This window comes from Diceros bicornis, chromosome 15 (assembly GCF_020826845.1).
Source record: "Diceros bicornis minor isolate mBicDic1 chromosome 15, mDicBic1.mat.cur, whole genome shotgun sequence".
Classification (NCBI taxonomy): domain Eukaryota; kingdom Metazoa; phylum Chordata; class Mammalia; order Perissodactyla; family Rhinocerotidae; genus Diceros; species Diceros bicornis.
This window is the reverse complement of record NC_080754.1, coordinates 10,960,977-10,976,201: the sequence shown is the minus strand read 5'-3', so window position 1 is coordinate 10,976,201 and position 15,225 is coordinate 10,960,977. Positions and strand designations below refer to the sequence as shown.

At 41.1% G+C, this 15,225-nt stretch overlaps 1 protein-coding gene across 7 annotated transcripts in view; it reads right to left on the bottom strand.

The window, feature by feature from the left end:
* Positions 1–15,225, bottom strand: part of BBX (BBX high mobility group box domain containing) — a 256,940-nt gene that overhangs the window by 90,507 nt on the left and 151,208 nt on the right. The gene's annotated exons all lie outside the window — the stretch shown is intronic.

The following is a 15,225-nucleotide window of genomic DNA, read 5'->3' as shown; positions in this document are numbered from 1 at the left end:
CATAATCAAACATTCATTTTAGTGAATGAAATTGAGCTAATAAAATTTGCCTTTTATGAAATCTACTTCCTTTCACTCCATAACTTCAAAACTCAAAACCCAAATAAAGCCTTAGGATGATTATGAGTTACCATCCCCTGTTCATATTTATTCGGGTAGTGTTTTCCATCTGAGGAACGTGAAAGATGCCTCTCAGGGGAGCAGAGGTGCTCACACAGATGGCCCTCCATACATTCTAACCGATGGCTCCTCTTTTAGTATAATAATTTACATGAATTTTGCATTCTACAATACGATAAATCTGAGCCTGGAGTATTATTAAGTAAAATAAATATTTTGTAAGAATCAAATGTTATGGATTTAAAATGAAACTATTTCATAAGATGACACACATTTTTCAAAAACCAGCCGTGTGCAGCCTCTAAGGACCCGGCGCAGGAACACTGTAGGTCACTGAGCAGATGAGTGCCCTCTGCATCCGTCTGTGACACACAAACCACAAACACCTCCCCGTCTCTCCACATATCACAATGTGGGAACAAAGTTTTGCTCCTGAGGCCTCTTTTGTCCCTAACAGGTGACTGGCTAACAGCTAAGCAATAGCCAGGCTACGAACGTGACAGAATCTTTTACGGAAGCCTAAAATATTAAATTACTTTTCGATGACTTAAAAAAATTTTTCTCAAAGATAAAAACAACACATATTCATCATATTATCAAGGTGAAAATAGCCTAAAAGGAGGTTTTCCTTCTCCATCACGCCCAGCCCCACAGCCCAGAGGTAAACTATACGCCTCTGTTTCTTAGCTTTTTCACCATTTTTTTCTGATTTGATATTTCTCATTCATTCATTTGAAGTAACATTAATATACAAATTATTGTTTATACATACTCATGCAAAAATGCAAATGATACAGTTAAATGCCATCCATTTAAATGGTTCATGATGACAATTACAAACACAGTTGCTGAAATCACAGGGTAGTGGGGCTTTTTGTCACTTTAAGTTTGCATCAGTCCAAATGCTTGCAAAGTGATACCAATAAACTTATAATGCCATGTTGTTGCAGCTAGGGCCCATGAACACATAGTTTCAAAGTTCATCCAGTTCTCAAGCCTTCAAGACAATACGGGCATAGACAAATGTATCCTTCTTCGAAAGATTTTGAGTCATGCTTAGGTATTCCTCACTTCAAAATGGAAAAAAAAACAAGAGTCACTAATGTTTTCTTCCAGAACTTGCACGACTATTATAAAAATGTAAATATTTGATCCATCTGGAATTCATTCTGATAAAAGGAGTGAGGTGGGGATCTAGCTTATTCTTTTTTTCCAAATACCTAGGCAACTGTCCCAACATCATTTATTAAATAACCCAGCTTTTCCTCATTCCTTTGAAATGTCACTTTTATCCTATCCTAAAGGACCACATGTGTCTGAGTTTATTTCTGGATTCCCTCCTGTTAATAATCATCCCCCTCTAGGGACTATATCATTCTAAAACTTTTTTTAAATACAAATATATCAGTAAACATAGCCATTTAAAAAATTTAAGTTGGGGGGGTGGCCTGGTGGCGAAAGCGGTTAAGTGCAGGCGCTCCACTGCAGCGGCCCGGGGTTCGTCGGTTCGGATCCTGGGTGCGCACCGACACACTGGCAAGCCATGCTGTGGTGGCGTCCCAAACAAAGTGGAAGAAGATGGGCTTGGATGTTAGCCCAGGGCCAGTCTTCCTCAGCAAAAAAAGAGGAGGATTGGCAGATGTTAGCACAGGGCTGATCTCCTCACAAAAAAAAAAAAAAAATTTAAGTTGCATATATCATGCTCTTCTCTCTAAGTCAATATACCTTAATTGTTCTCATATTGTAATAACTATGTCATATTCCAAAATAAGAATGTATCACAATTTACTCAATCATTCCACTATTGATGGGCATTCAGATTACTTGTACTGCAATAAAATCTTCATTTTAATACAGATTTCTTCATATCTTCATTTTGATAAAAATCCTCACTAATTTATTAAAAGCCATGTCTAGTGAAAAAAAAAAAAAAAAAAGAGAGTGTAGAGAAAAGTAAATCATGTTCCTGTGCAGGCCAGCCTGGTGGCGTAGTGGTTAAGTTCACATGCTCTGCTTTGGCAGCCCAGGGTTGGCGGGTTTGGATCCTGGGTGCAGACCTACCCACTGCTCATCAAGCCATGCTGTGGCAGGAATCCCATGTATAAAGTAGAGGAAGCTTGGCACAGACATTAGTCTCGGGCCAATCTTCCTCAACAAAAAGAGGAAGACTGGCAATAGATGTTAGCTCAGGGCTAATCTTCCTCACCAAAAAAAAAAAAAAAAAGTGCTCCTGTGGTTTCTTAGCAAGAAACTTCTGCTGAATATCTGAAGCAATTACATGATTTGTGTGGCTGCCTCAAGAGTATAAGAAGTTATTGAGAACTCTAAATGGAATTAGTTACCTGGTGTGCTCTTAATAAAGGTACAAAGATTTCTTGTGAACTGACAGCCCATTTAACAATTCCCATTCTATCTACAAATAAAACTTGGCACAGACAACCCAATTTCCAAAAATACCAATGCTATATAGAGAAAAGAGGAAATGGTTATTTTTGCGGCTCATTAATCACTTCAGGATGAGCTGCTTGAGTGGTAATTAAACTCATACTGGGGCCCAATATTTTACGAGATAACACATTTTTTAAACAGTAAAAGAAATCAAGGAGAAACTACAAGTCAGACAGCTGTTATCAACTGGACAGGTCGAAGTGATGGCCAGTCCCTAGAGAAAAATATACCATTTAGCCTCCAGGATTTTGATTATGCCGTTTAATTATGTGTGAATGTGTTTAAGTATATGTGCCTTTGTGTATGTACGCATAATTTCAATACTGAAACATAAAACAGAATATCAAGAATCAAATTAATAGATGGTAAATGTGGCTTTTGGGGTTCAAAATAATCATATTTATCTCCCACCCCCACAACTGTTCCAATTCTTTCCATGTAGCTGACACGCCACTTCAGGCACTAAATGTCTTTTCTGATACTCCTAAAAATAGTCTTCTCCTTTCTCCAGAAATACACTAGAAAGACTCTGTACTGCTAACGACACTTACCACATCTTCCCTTGAATTACAACTATTTGGGTACATCCTCCCTCCAGCACTAGGTCTTTTCCTTGATGATCGAAGACTTGATTTATCTTTATGTGCTCAGAAACACGTGGGCTCACCAGCCCATCAAGGTCAGTTAGCTGTGAGGGTTGTGACAAGCAACCATATGAACCCCCGTGCTAAACTATGGAGATAATTCACTATTTTTTATACTAGAATGGCTTCACAAGTAACCGCCATCCTCACATTCCCCTGAATTCAGATATTCTTTCCCGAGTGGGAAACAAAGGGTGTTGAAAACTCTGTACAACTCTGACACGAGGAGTGTCATGTGGAGAATCTACCAGCCACCTGGGCCGTGGGAGGAATAAGGTTGATAACCCCTAGCATAATGCAGGAGCAAAATAAATACTTTTAGCATGAACAAAAGATGAATAAACGGTAAGTGAATTGGAGGTAGTATACCACGGACCCAATAGTCAAGAAAAGTAGGTAACTGATCTAATGACTATGAAATACCTCAAACTATAAACTGGAGGCTTTAATAATTTATAGTAATCTAATTACTTTTTCATTCCCTTTGGATCTATTTTCAAACTGTTGAAAGAAGGCAAAAGAGCAGAGGAAACGATGCCTCTGATTATCATCCAGAAGTAATGAGCAAGCCAGAGAGAAGAATGAAAGATGAAGAAAAAGTGGGAAAGACAGGACAAGGAAGGCAGATTTTGAAACTTAACCTTATTACTCATCTTGTTTCAACAATGAGGAGGAGGGAAAATTGTTAATTTTTGAGAGTAACAGAGGCCTACCCTTGTAATTATTTTGCCACTAAAATCCCCACACATTGTAAAGTTCAGCTTCTTGTTCCTGAACAAAAGCAAATTAAGAGAACAATCTATATGCAACAAATGAAGCAACTGGTGGACTTTACCCAAAAGGGGTCATTCTCCCATCCTGCACTGCAACTCTAGAATACCCGAAGTCAGGTTATTTAACTATCAGTGGACTCGCCTTGAAAGACTCAATATCATCAAATTATGCTGCTGAGATTGTCAAATGATGGAGGCTGAGGGTCCCTATCCAAAATACTGAATGTTCATTTCTCTCGTAAAAACCCACCCACCATGCGTGCCCTTTTCTATGCCAGGATGAGTGACCCTAATCACATACTCATTGTACTGAACTAAATCTAAGTCAACTTGGTGATCAATTAGGAAAAACTTCATTAAACTGTATTCTTCAAAGGCAGCAAGCCCATTCATGAAGACCCTTACTGAGGTCAAATTCTAGGAGAAATTTAAAGAAGAAATATCATAGAAGAAAACAGTACAACATAAACACCACATTTAACCAAAGGAAGAAATGGACACCAGGGCCTGACAGGCCTCCGTTAGAATCCTGCCTCTGCCACTAACCACCTGTAAAGCTATTAATCGAGCTCTTCTTTCCTCATCTGTTAAAACTAAGGAGTAACAGCTCTGCTGGGAGAACACTTACACACAATACCCAGCACAGAGCTCAGCATAATACCCAAGCACAGAGCTCGGCTCCTCTAGGCCTCCCTCAATGTTACTAAACCCCCTTTACCCACGGGGAGCATGGGATCAACAGGCAGCACGTGCTCGCTTAAACTCAGCCTGAGATGCTGTGCAAGGAGAGCACAGATGTCTTCCGGTAACCGCGGTCCATACGCTTCCCAGAAGATACCGTCTCCAGCCTCAGAGACAGAGAAAGATGGAAAGCTTCCTTCCCTCTGTCTGAGTGATATCCAGTCAGAAACAGCGCTTGGCCCCGTCATAAATTTTGTGAATAAGATCCTCTCAGTCTTTCTACCATCTTGTCTTACAACTTAGGCAGTCAGTACACGTCAGTCTTTAAAACAATGTGAATTTAACTGTGTCACAGCGTATTTTAGACTTGAAACTGTTTCCTAACTGTCCACTAAAACCCCATTCAGGGGCCGGCCCCATGGTGTAGCGGTTAAGTGCGTGTGCTCCACTGCTGGAGACCCGGGTTCGGATCCCGGGCACGCACTGACACACCGTTTGTCAGGCCATGCTGTGGTGGCATCCCACATAAAGTGGAGGAAGATGGGCACAGATGTTAGCTCAGGGCCAGTCTTCCTCAGCAAAAAGAGGAGGATTGGCATGGATGTTAGCTCAGGGCTGATCTTCCTCACAAAAAAACAAAAAACAAAAATCTCATTCAAATCATATTAATGGAAATTCAGACCCAACGAAACAGGGGAAGGTTAGGGAATCCCATGAAATCTCCTGCTAGACAACCACACATTCTAATCACAATAAGGCCTCTCCTGGGTCCAACGGAGACTGCAAAGCTGCACGGCTTTCTCCCATCTACAGAGAAGGGGAGAAACCAGCCCAGAGAAAAGGTGACAGTGGTGGCTAGAGCTTCTGCAAATTAGACCAACCTGCTTAAAACCTTCCAAGGGAGGCCCGCTGCTTTCAAGACCCTCCTTGCTTTCAATCCTGCCACAGAAGGTGGCAAACACCCACCTCTGAAGCCTTGCTCACCCAGATTCTCCCACGTTCTGTCAAAGTTTTTCTCGTCCTCCAAGGCCAGCTCACATCTCTTCCCCTCTAAAGCTCTCTGTGAAAACCTTAGCTCCAAATCATTAGTCCTTGTGCCTGAGCTTTGATCACACGTGCCCTCGCTGGGTCAGCATGTACTGTGTTTTACGGTTAGTTTTATATATACCCTCCCTCCCCATAGGCTGTGAACTTCTAGAGGGGAGGTGCCACGGCTTCTTCCTTTTCTATCCTGGTGCCCAGCAGTGAGCCTGGTACACAGCAGTCCCTGAAAACCCTATTTACCTAACACTTAACCACATACAACTTCCCAGAATGATGCGTTCCTATAATCATTGCAAAAACAACACTAATACACAGCTAATATTTATTCAATGCTGACTTCATTATCTCACTTAATCTTCACAAGAACCCTCTGAGGCAGCCACTACCATGAATCCCAGTTGAAGAAGCTGAGGGTTAAGTACCTTGCCCAGGGTCACGCAGTTAGCAGCAGAGGTACTGACAGTGGAGCCAGGAAGCCTAACTTGAGAGCCCGAACGCTTCCCTAGGACAAGGCGCTCTAACATAAAGCCTTCTATCTGTCCACCCTCCCGGCATCTCCCATGGAACAAATAGCGTATGGACCATGGAAATACCAAAGAGGAGCACTGAGGGGCTGGAAAGCAAACATTTTCAGGGTTTCATGGCAGAAAAGCAAGCCCACGTCTCTGATGATTCCAAGTGACAATCAGATTAACTCTAAAACTCTTTCAAGATAAAAGCCCTACAAGTGCTAATCGGTATTATTTATTGTGATTCTAATGACAAATCTAAACTGTAGACAGATTAAATGAAAAATATCTCATTCAATAAAGTAATACTTTCGTTTCAGAAGCAATTCAGTCCCTCTATTAACGCAGCGTGTATTTAAACGTGCTCCTTATTGAAAAGCAGCAGCTATTCACGGTGAAACCTGAACTCATCACGATGTTCTCTACCTGCTCTCATGAGTACTAAGAAGGCCCCCACTACTCAAAGAAGGGCTTAGCTGTACTGGTAGGTCTGGTCCCTGGGCCCTTCCTTCAAGAAGGAATACGTATTTTAAGATCTCTAAAACTTACACTCCATGACATTTAGCCTTGAGAGAGCTTAAGATGGTTTGCAAAATGCATGCTGCTCCAGGCTAAGATAGAGACAACAGCTATCGTCAAAGAGATAAGGCACTGAAAGAGGTGACTTAAGGAGGAAAAGCTATTTATACAGAGAATTCAGTAACAGGCTAGATGATGTTCTCCACCATACCCGCTCAAGAGCCTAACTTTCTGCTTTCCTATGACTTTACGGTGGTGTTTACATTCTTAATCAGAAAGTCACCAAATTCCTGTTCTTCAACTAGCCTAGCATAACACATTTACCTCTTTTAGTTTCTCAATTAACACATTTTTATATGCATATATTACATGGTTAAGACATAATCATCACATTGACAAGACTCTGAAGCACAAGATGATAAGCTCACGGGAGTGTCTTCCTCGTTATTCTCAATGCAGCTGAACACATATTTATTGATCACCTGGCAAGCTATGCACTGTGGGAGTTAAGTGTCCAGCCTTACCTCCACTCAACTCACCCCCCACCTCTGCTCTCCTGCCAGGCTGGGGTCTGCCCTGTGAGGCACACCTGCCTTGTGCTTCTGCGCTGTCCTGCCTCTGCTCTCCCAGGCCTGCACACCCCACCCCACGCCCTCACTCTCACTTCCTCTGCAAGCCTCTCTGAACTCCCATTGCTAAGAAGCAGTCTTTATATGCCCCAGCTCATGTCTCTTTCCTTCCTGAGCATCATTTTTTGACCACCCACATTTAATGCCTGTGCCATATTTCTTGACACTTGGTTGCACAGTGGTCCACCCTTTTCTGTGGTTTTGCTTTCCACGGTTTCAGTTACCCATGATCAACAGTGGTCCAAAAATATTAAATGGAAAATTTCAGAAATAAACAATTCATAAGTTTTTGAAGTGCCATTCAGAGTAGTGTGATGAAATCTCACGTGGTCCCGTTCAGTCCCGCCTGGGACCTGATTTACCCCTTTGTCCAGCGGATCGAGCTGTGGGCGCCACCTGCCCATTAGTCACTTAGTAGCCTCTCGGTTATCAGATCCACTGTCGCGGTATCGCAATGCTTGTGTTCACGTTGCCCTTATTGTACTTAATAATGGCCCCAAAGTGCAAGAGTAGTGATGCTGGCAATTCAGATATCCCAAAGAGAAGCCATAAAGAGCTTCCTTTAAATGAAAAGCTGAATTTTCTTAAGAAAAAAAATCATATACTGAGGTTGCTAAGATCTACAGTAACTTTTATTACAGTATATCGTTATAACTGTTCTATTTGATTATTAGTTGTTGTTACTCTCTTACCGTGCCTAATTTACAAATTAAACTTTATCATAGGTCTGTATGTATAGGAAAAAACAGTATACACAGGGTTCAGTACTATCTGCGGTTTCAGGCATCCACTAGGGTCTTGGAAACATACTCCCTGTGGACGAAGGGGGACAACTGTGTAACAATTATCATTTTTCTGTACAATGTAGGTATTCTGATTGCATGTGAATTCCTCCCACAGAGACCCTTGAGGGTAATGAACATGCCAGATGCTTTTTTCTGGATCTGTCAGAGCAAACATCCTGGAGCAAGACAGGAAGTAGACGCTCAGAGAAGACGTGAGGAATGGAACACGCAAACAATACTTCTCTGCTTTCTTACTATGCTTTTCTTTGTTGTTTTGCTAGAAGGCAGAAGAGATATAAAGCTTGAAAAGAGAATTAGCAGAGAAGGAAAACTAAGAACCCAGGAAGGGCTGTTCAGGAAGGGAGGGGAGAGAAAATGGAAACAGGCAAGCCGACAAGGCGATGTAATAAATATAATAAAATCTAAGTTACTTCCAAATAGCTGTCAGTATTAGTCTAAATGCACGCTCCAGTAGCTTTATTACCTTCTCTGGTTATTTGTCAACGACTTTCATTATTATCCCCAAATAGAATATCATGGTACCTTCAGCGCACTGGCTCTCTTTTCCTTTTATAATTGGTCTGCTAATAAACCCCCACTCTGAACTCATCCCACCATTTTTCTTCTCTGGGTCTATCCCCAGGTTGCTGGCTGCTCCCGTGCTCTGATATCGCTGCAAAAGTTTCCAGTTTCAGGTGGGTCTTCAGCGCTCATCGGCAATCCTTTCACTTGTCTTATTCAGTCTCACCTCACCCCACAGTGCCCATTATAAATTCTCAGTTTCTTCTCAACCCCTACTGATGATGATAAGGGTGATAGTAATAATAATAATGATATATATATATAATGCTTATATATAATAAGGCTATATAATGCTTCTCTCTATATAATGCTTATACATATAAGCTATATATATATATAGCTTCCTATGCACCAGAAGCTAAGAGCTTTATAATTTAACAACAAGCCTAAGAGGTAGGTACTACTACAATCTCCTTTTCATAGATGAGAAAACTGAGGCACAGATAACACAGTTTACCTCTTTTAGTTTCCAAATTAACAAAGGTTTTTATTATATGCATTTGTCACATGCGTAGGACGTAACACATTGGCAAGAAGTTGAAGCACAAGAAGACAAGCTCGTGGAGTCTCCTCACTTACTGTCGATGCAGGTGAATACATATCTACTGGTCACCTGGTGAGCTATGCGTGTGTGTAAGTTACAGAACTCCAAGGTCACGCTGCGAGCACATGAATGGTGGAGCCAGTATCTGAACTTAGGAGGTCTGGCTTCAGAGTATGGTTTTGAACATTATACAATATTGTCTCCTAGTAATAATAAACTTTCTTGAACTTTTTTCTACATGCTAACCACTTTATATGAATTAATTTTTTTAATCTTTGATATGACTCTTGGAGAAAGGTACCGTAATGATCACATTTTATACACGAAGCAATGAGAATGACAAAGCTTAAGAAACACATCCAAGGCTACTCCGTCAGCACGTGGAGGAAGCAGGATTCAAACCTAGGAAGTCTGTCCCCAGAGCCTGAGCTTTCAATCACTTCTCCATACTGTCCTTCCCCCTGCAATCCTAGTCATTCCACGAAAACGCCTTTGCCGCTTGGTTAACAGGAAGGCCTCCAGATGTGAACTCCCCTGAAGTCCCACCTTGCCTACCAATCTAAAAACTAGTTTCTTGTCTTCTTCCACCTTCTCTCAAAGGCAGAGATTCAAGGTCAACTCCTCCTCACTCCCAATCTGTGCTTCTAACCTCCTTTTCTGCTACCCTGGGCCATTAGTCTTTCAGTTTCTTTCTCTGACGAACTGTCAACAGTTCCTTCTACTTAACACCTTCTCCTCCAGTCTCTACACAATCTCAACTCCACAGCCCTCTCTGAATCCTCCTTGCTCCTTTAGCGAGTCCTCTTTTTTTGATGGCTTCCAGCCGTCAAGCCAGGAGACTGCCTACGCCCAAGCCAGGCCGCCAGCAGCCAAGAACTGGCCTGCCTGGTCCTATCACCGCTCACAGGCCCCACCTCGCACTTCACTTACTGACTTGGTTCCTAATCTTCTTGGTTCTAAACCCCAGGATTAATTTCCTAGAAAGCACTTACAACTCATTCCAACTGTGCCACAAGCTCTGGCTTCTCTACCTCCCTGTGATTCACACTTACATCTTTCATTTCTAGCCTCTCAGAAAAAATACCTGGTCTGGGCTAGGCCTCTGCCTCCTCCATAACCCTGGGGAGCATGCCAGAGCCGGGTGCACAGGGACTGGACGTTCCTTCCCTTCACATAGACATCCAGAAAGCGTACACATATCTCTTCTACTTTCTCATCATGGATTCAAATCACTGCAACTGGCTTCTTGCACGATATCTAATCTCTCACCCAGTTTTGTCCCTCCCCCATGTTACATATGATTCACTCCTCTCCATCCCCACCATGCTGGTCCAGCAGTCTGGTCTTACCAATAGCTGCACTAACTTCAATGCTCCATACTACAAATATCTACACATACCCTTCTCCTGCATCAATCTCTTTAAATATTCCCTCAATGTACTCAGGAAGAAGTCCAAACTTCTTCCTTCACGTAACACACAACACTTCCTGACTTGGCTCCTGCTTGCTTTTACAGCTCATATTTCTTCACTCCATTCTCATTGTCAAAGCTCTACCTGCACAGAGCCACGTGCCATCACCTGGAGCTTGACACGCATTCCAGCCTCTCGGCATCTGCACTACAGTCTGCTCGCAATGGAACTCTCTCTCATCCCCATTCAGGGCTTAGCTTGGGTCTCACCTCAAGCTTCAGCTGGCCCTTTCTAGTCTGAGAGAGGTGCATCCTATGTGTCCCCACAGCACCCTACACTGAGTAGCCCACAATGAAATGGCCTGTTTCCTTCCTTATATCCTACTTGACTGTGACAGAGAACAAGGGCTGTGTAATGTTCACCATGGTATCTCCAGGGCCTGACCCGGAGCTGGGCGTGCTGTGGGCAAGGGCACGGTGAATGAAGGAGTGCCAGGTCTGATCCCTGCAGTCTGTTCCTATCACTTTCACTGCTGCTTCTCCTTGGCCATTGCTTCTTTTCTACTCTATCTTCACCACACCCTGTTCTTTCTTCCTGCTCTGATCCTCCATCTCAGAAATTCCTAGCACCTACTCAAACTACCAAACTAAAACAGCCGGCCATTTTAATTATGTGGAAATAGTTTCTATGCAGCAGATATCATGAAAGAAAGAATGACTCATCAAATAATTCTGATCTCACAAGAGAAATAATTATCCATTCCCTTTTCTTCTGTACCCATCACCAAACACTGATTATTTAATCTTCTGCGTACCAGTTAACATACAGCCCTTTAAATTTTAAGGGTGACCACACATGTTTCTAAAAAGTAGATACATTAAACTTCATCTCAAATGGCCAAAGTTTAAAAGAATAATTTTTTGTTTATATGACTTAGGTTTAAGTTTAAAAATAATAAAAAGGTCTGGATATTTTCCATCATCCTGATCTCTAACTATAACCTCAAAAAAACAAACAAACAGAGGGCCAGTCGGGTGGCCTAGTGGTTAAGTTCAGCACGCTCTGCCTTGGTGGCCCAGGTTTGGTTGCCAGGAGCAGACCTACACCACTCGTCAGTGGCCATGCTGTGGCAGCAGCTCACATACAAAACAGAGGAAGACTGGCACGGATGTTAGCTCAGGGTGAATCTTTCTCAGCAAAAAAACCCCAAATACCAGAAACAATGATTCAGTTAAGAATCAACAATCTATGATCTCTCCAGTTGGAATCTCTTTTTCCTAAGCTACTGTTCTTCACTCTAACAAGATGGCACATAATTTAAGTTACAGTTAAATTTAATTCACTTAATAAAGCAAAACGTCTCAGTCTTAATGGTTACAAGACAAAAATCTTTATTTTTCCCCAAAGTAAAAAAGAATCGATATTTCTTATTTTAGTAGTTACAGTGTTTATTGAACTAACTTATCCTAGCTTCTGCAATGCCTACCTGCTTTACACTTCGGCACACTAGAATCAAGTTAATTCATCATTTACTAGATTATATATTACAAGAAGGCAGAATGTTGCTTATCTTTATATTCCCAAATGTTTAGAATACTGCCTTGAATATAATATGTTTTTAACAAACAGAGCTTGAAAACGCATGAATTTAATGATTTTATATCAGACTGCACATTCCAAGGAAATTAATGAGAATGCATAGGGAGCTATGACACATTTATATTTTCTGTTTAACTAGAGTTAAGCAGAAAACTATTTATTTTATACATGGCTTCACACTTGGTGAAATTTTTTTCTTTAATTCCAGTTTTCTCACTTTATAATAGACATGATATAAAATCTAAGTGCTTATTTGCTGATTCAGAGTGATAACTGTGCCCTGTTCAGAACATTAACCATTCCTTCCATATTCCTTTCCGGTGCTTGGGGTGAATGCGTGCTAACCTCAGTGCCAAGTACTAAAAGCTGTTTTTATTTTCTAAATGATTTAAATTTATGGCATTTGTTTTAAAAAGTTCTTCACTTCATAGAACTAACAAAAAAAAAAGAATTTCCTACTTGTATATCATTTCATTGCCCCCTTTTTTTTTTTGGTGAGGAAGATTAGCCCTGAGCTAACATCTATTGCCAATCCTCCTCTTTCTGCTGAGGTAGATTGGCCCTGGGCTAACATCCGTGCCCATCTTCTGCTACTTTATATGTGGGACGCCTGCCACAGCACGGCTTGATAAGCAGTGCATAGGTCCGCACCCAGGATCCAAACCTGCGAACCCTGGGCCACTGAAGAGGAGCACGCAAACTTAAACCACTGTGCCACCAGGCCAGCCCCTGCTTGCCTTTTTTTCTTTTTAAAAACTATGAAAGTGAGAATATAAATAGCTAGACATTTTAGTGTGACCTAAAGTCATTCCTTCTTCCTTCCGGTTTTCTCTCAACGCTCAGTGTGAGTGTGGGCATTATCTGCAAGACACATGCTGACTGAGGCATCTTCGAGAATTTTTCTCATAGCCTAATTTACATAAATCTGCTCCCTCTGCTGGCTGAATTTTTATCTTCTAGCATCCTATTTAAATACAAAGGCAATGCTTTATAGTATAAAGAAAACAGAAGGTCCTCTATAAAGAATTATAAACTATACAAATCTGAAAAATCACTTAAGCAGCTTCTCCACATCATTCAGGTATGGCATTAGCTGATTTTAGGGAGAAGCAATCATCCAAGTATTGCATTTAGTGTCATTTTCCCCTAAGCAAGATTCTTAACTCTCCTGAGACCAGTTCTCATTAATCCAGGTCCTTTCTATCTGGAACTTCCACAGGATTTTGCAGTGAGTAGCTAACCAAGTCTTTCCATATTTACACGACGTCATCATGAAGAGGGGGCAAGCGGGTGGGCGCGCACTCACCGACACACAGTGATCTGTCAAGGCCACCAGAGTCAGAACATATCATCAACAACAGAGGCTACGGTGCCCACACTATTGTTTCTTTCACTTTCTTTTTCAAAGATGCAAGTTACTTTGCTGACATATCTAAGAAATTCTGTTCTGACTTTTGTAATAAAGTACTTTATAATACGGAATTTGAGTACATCTCATTAGTAAATTCTAAACATTTTCCAATAAGAAAAACCAGTACTGCTATTAAAACCTCCTGAGGTACCGTAATTGCTACTTCCTAATTATGCACCACTTGATCACTTACAAAGCCTTTATTGCATACATTAATTTATTTACTATGACACAATCCTGCAAAGTGGGTATAATTATTCCCATTTTACAGCTGAGTGAGAGGAGCCTCCGACAGATTTACACAATCTTTCCATTGCCATTAAAGGGCAAACCAGGGACACATCCTAAAGGCTTTGGACATTAATTGCAAAACACAGATACTTTCTTCCATCTAACTGTATCACTGATTTTAGTTTTTAATCAATATAATTATTTCAGAAGGGAAAGTAATTCCATTTTACAAACCTTTTTAGCATTTAATTAGCCTCTCAGTATTTACTTCAGCTAGAGGATTCCAAAATTTCCATTCATATTTCAAAATAGCCCACTATAGAGGTTTAGCCATGCTACATGCACTGGGGGAGGGAAAGAATCAGGAACAAGAAAGCATATGTATTTGTGACTCAGTGTACTTCTTTTCACTCGGCATTTTGTAAATATTGATGTTGCAGCTCCTCAAGTGCTCTCAGAAGTCGTTATGACTGACAGCCCACGAGTGCTGTGTCTTTCAAAACAAATATGCTTTATTGATAGAGAGCACATGCATCTCCATCTAGTTATTTTGAGAGGCAGGGGTGGAACAAACAACATGATTTCTCAACTAAATTCAGCATTCTGTGCTGAAGACAATAGGCAGGTTACAGTCGAACAGGTATCCTGAAAGCCTGTCCTTTCCATGAGGAACACAAGACAGAACGGAAGGGCCCTACAAATCTGCCATATAATCCCAGAGCAGCATACAACTTCCTATGTTTGTTGCAAATATTTTTAAGTACAAGCAAAAATTGAGAACATATTTAATACACACACAAAAAAAAGGTCCTCACATATGCTCAAGTATTTACTGGATTTTAAAATATGTAATAATATACCATTTGAGAATGAAAGTAAATTTGGGCAAGAATTTGAAAAAGAACCAACTGGAGTAAATAAAATATGCTTGATCACCCTGATTTTAGGAAAAAAGTAAATAAAACCTGTCATTGTCTGCTGTGTAGCAAAAATCACAATATAACAGCAAATGTCAGACACATTACTTATATCACATTATAACATTTCTCAAATTGGAAGATAAGGCTCATTGAGAAGTCAAAGAATTCTGCTTGCTGAGCTCTCCCAGCTGTTTCAATTGACAACTACCCAATCCGTACTTGAAAGGTGGGCCACTTCCTCCTACAGCGCTTATACAGCTCCTCTAGGAAGACCTCCTGATCCCAAAATCACCTCTTGGGGCCTTATTAATGGACGAGCATTAAGAGAGATGACACTGATTATAAAAGATGAGTTGGACCAATAAAGGACCTCT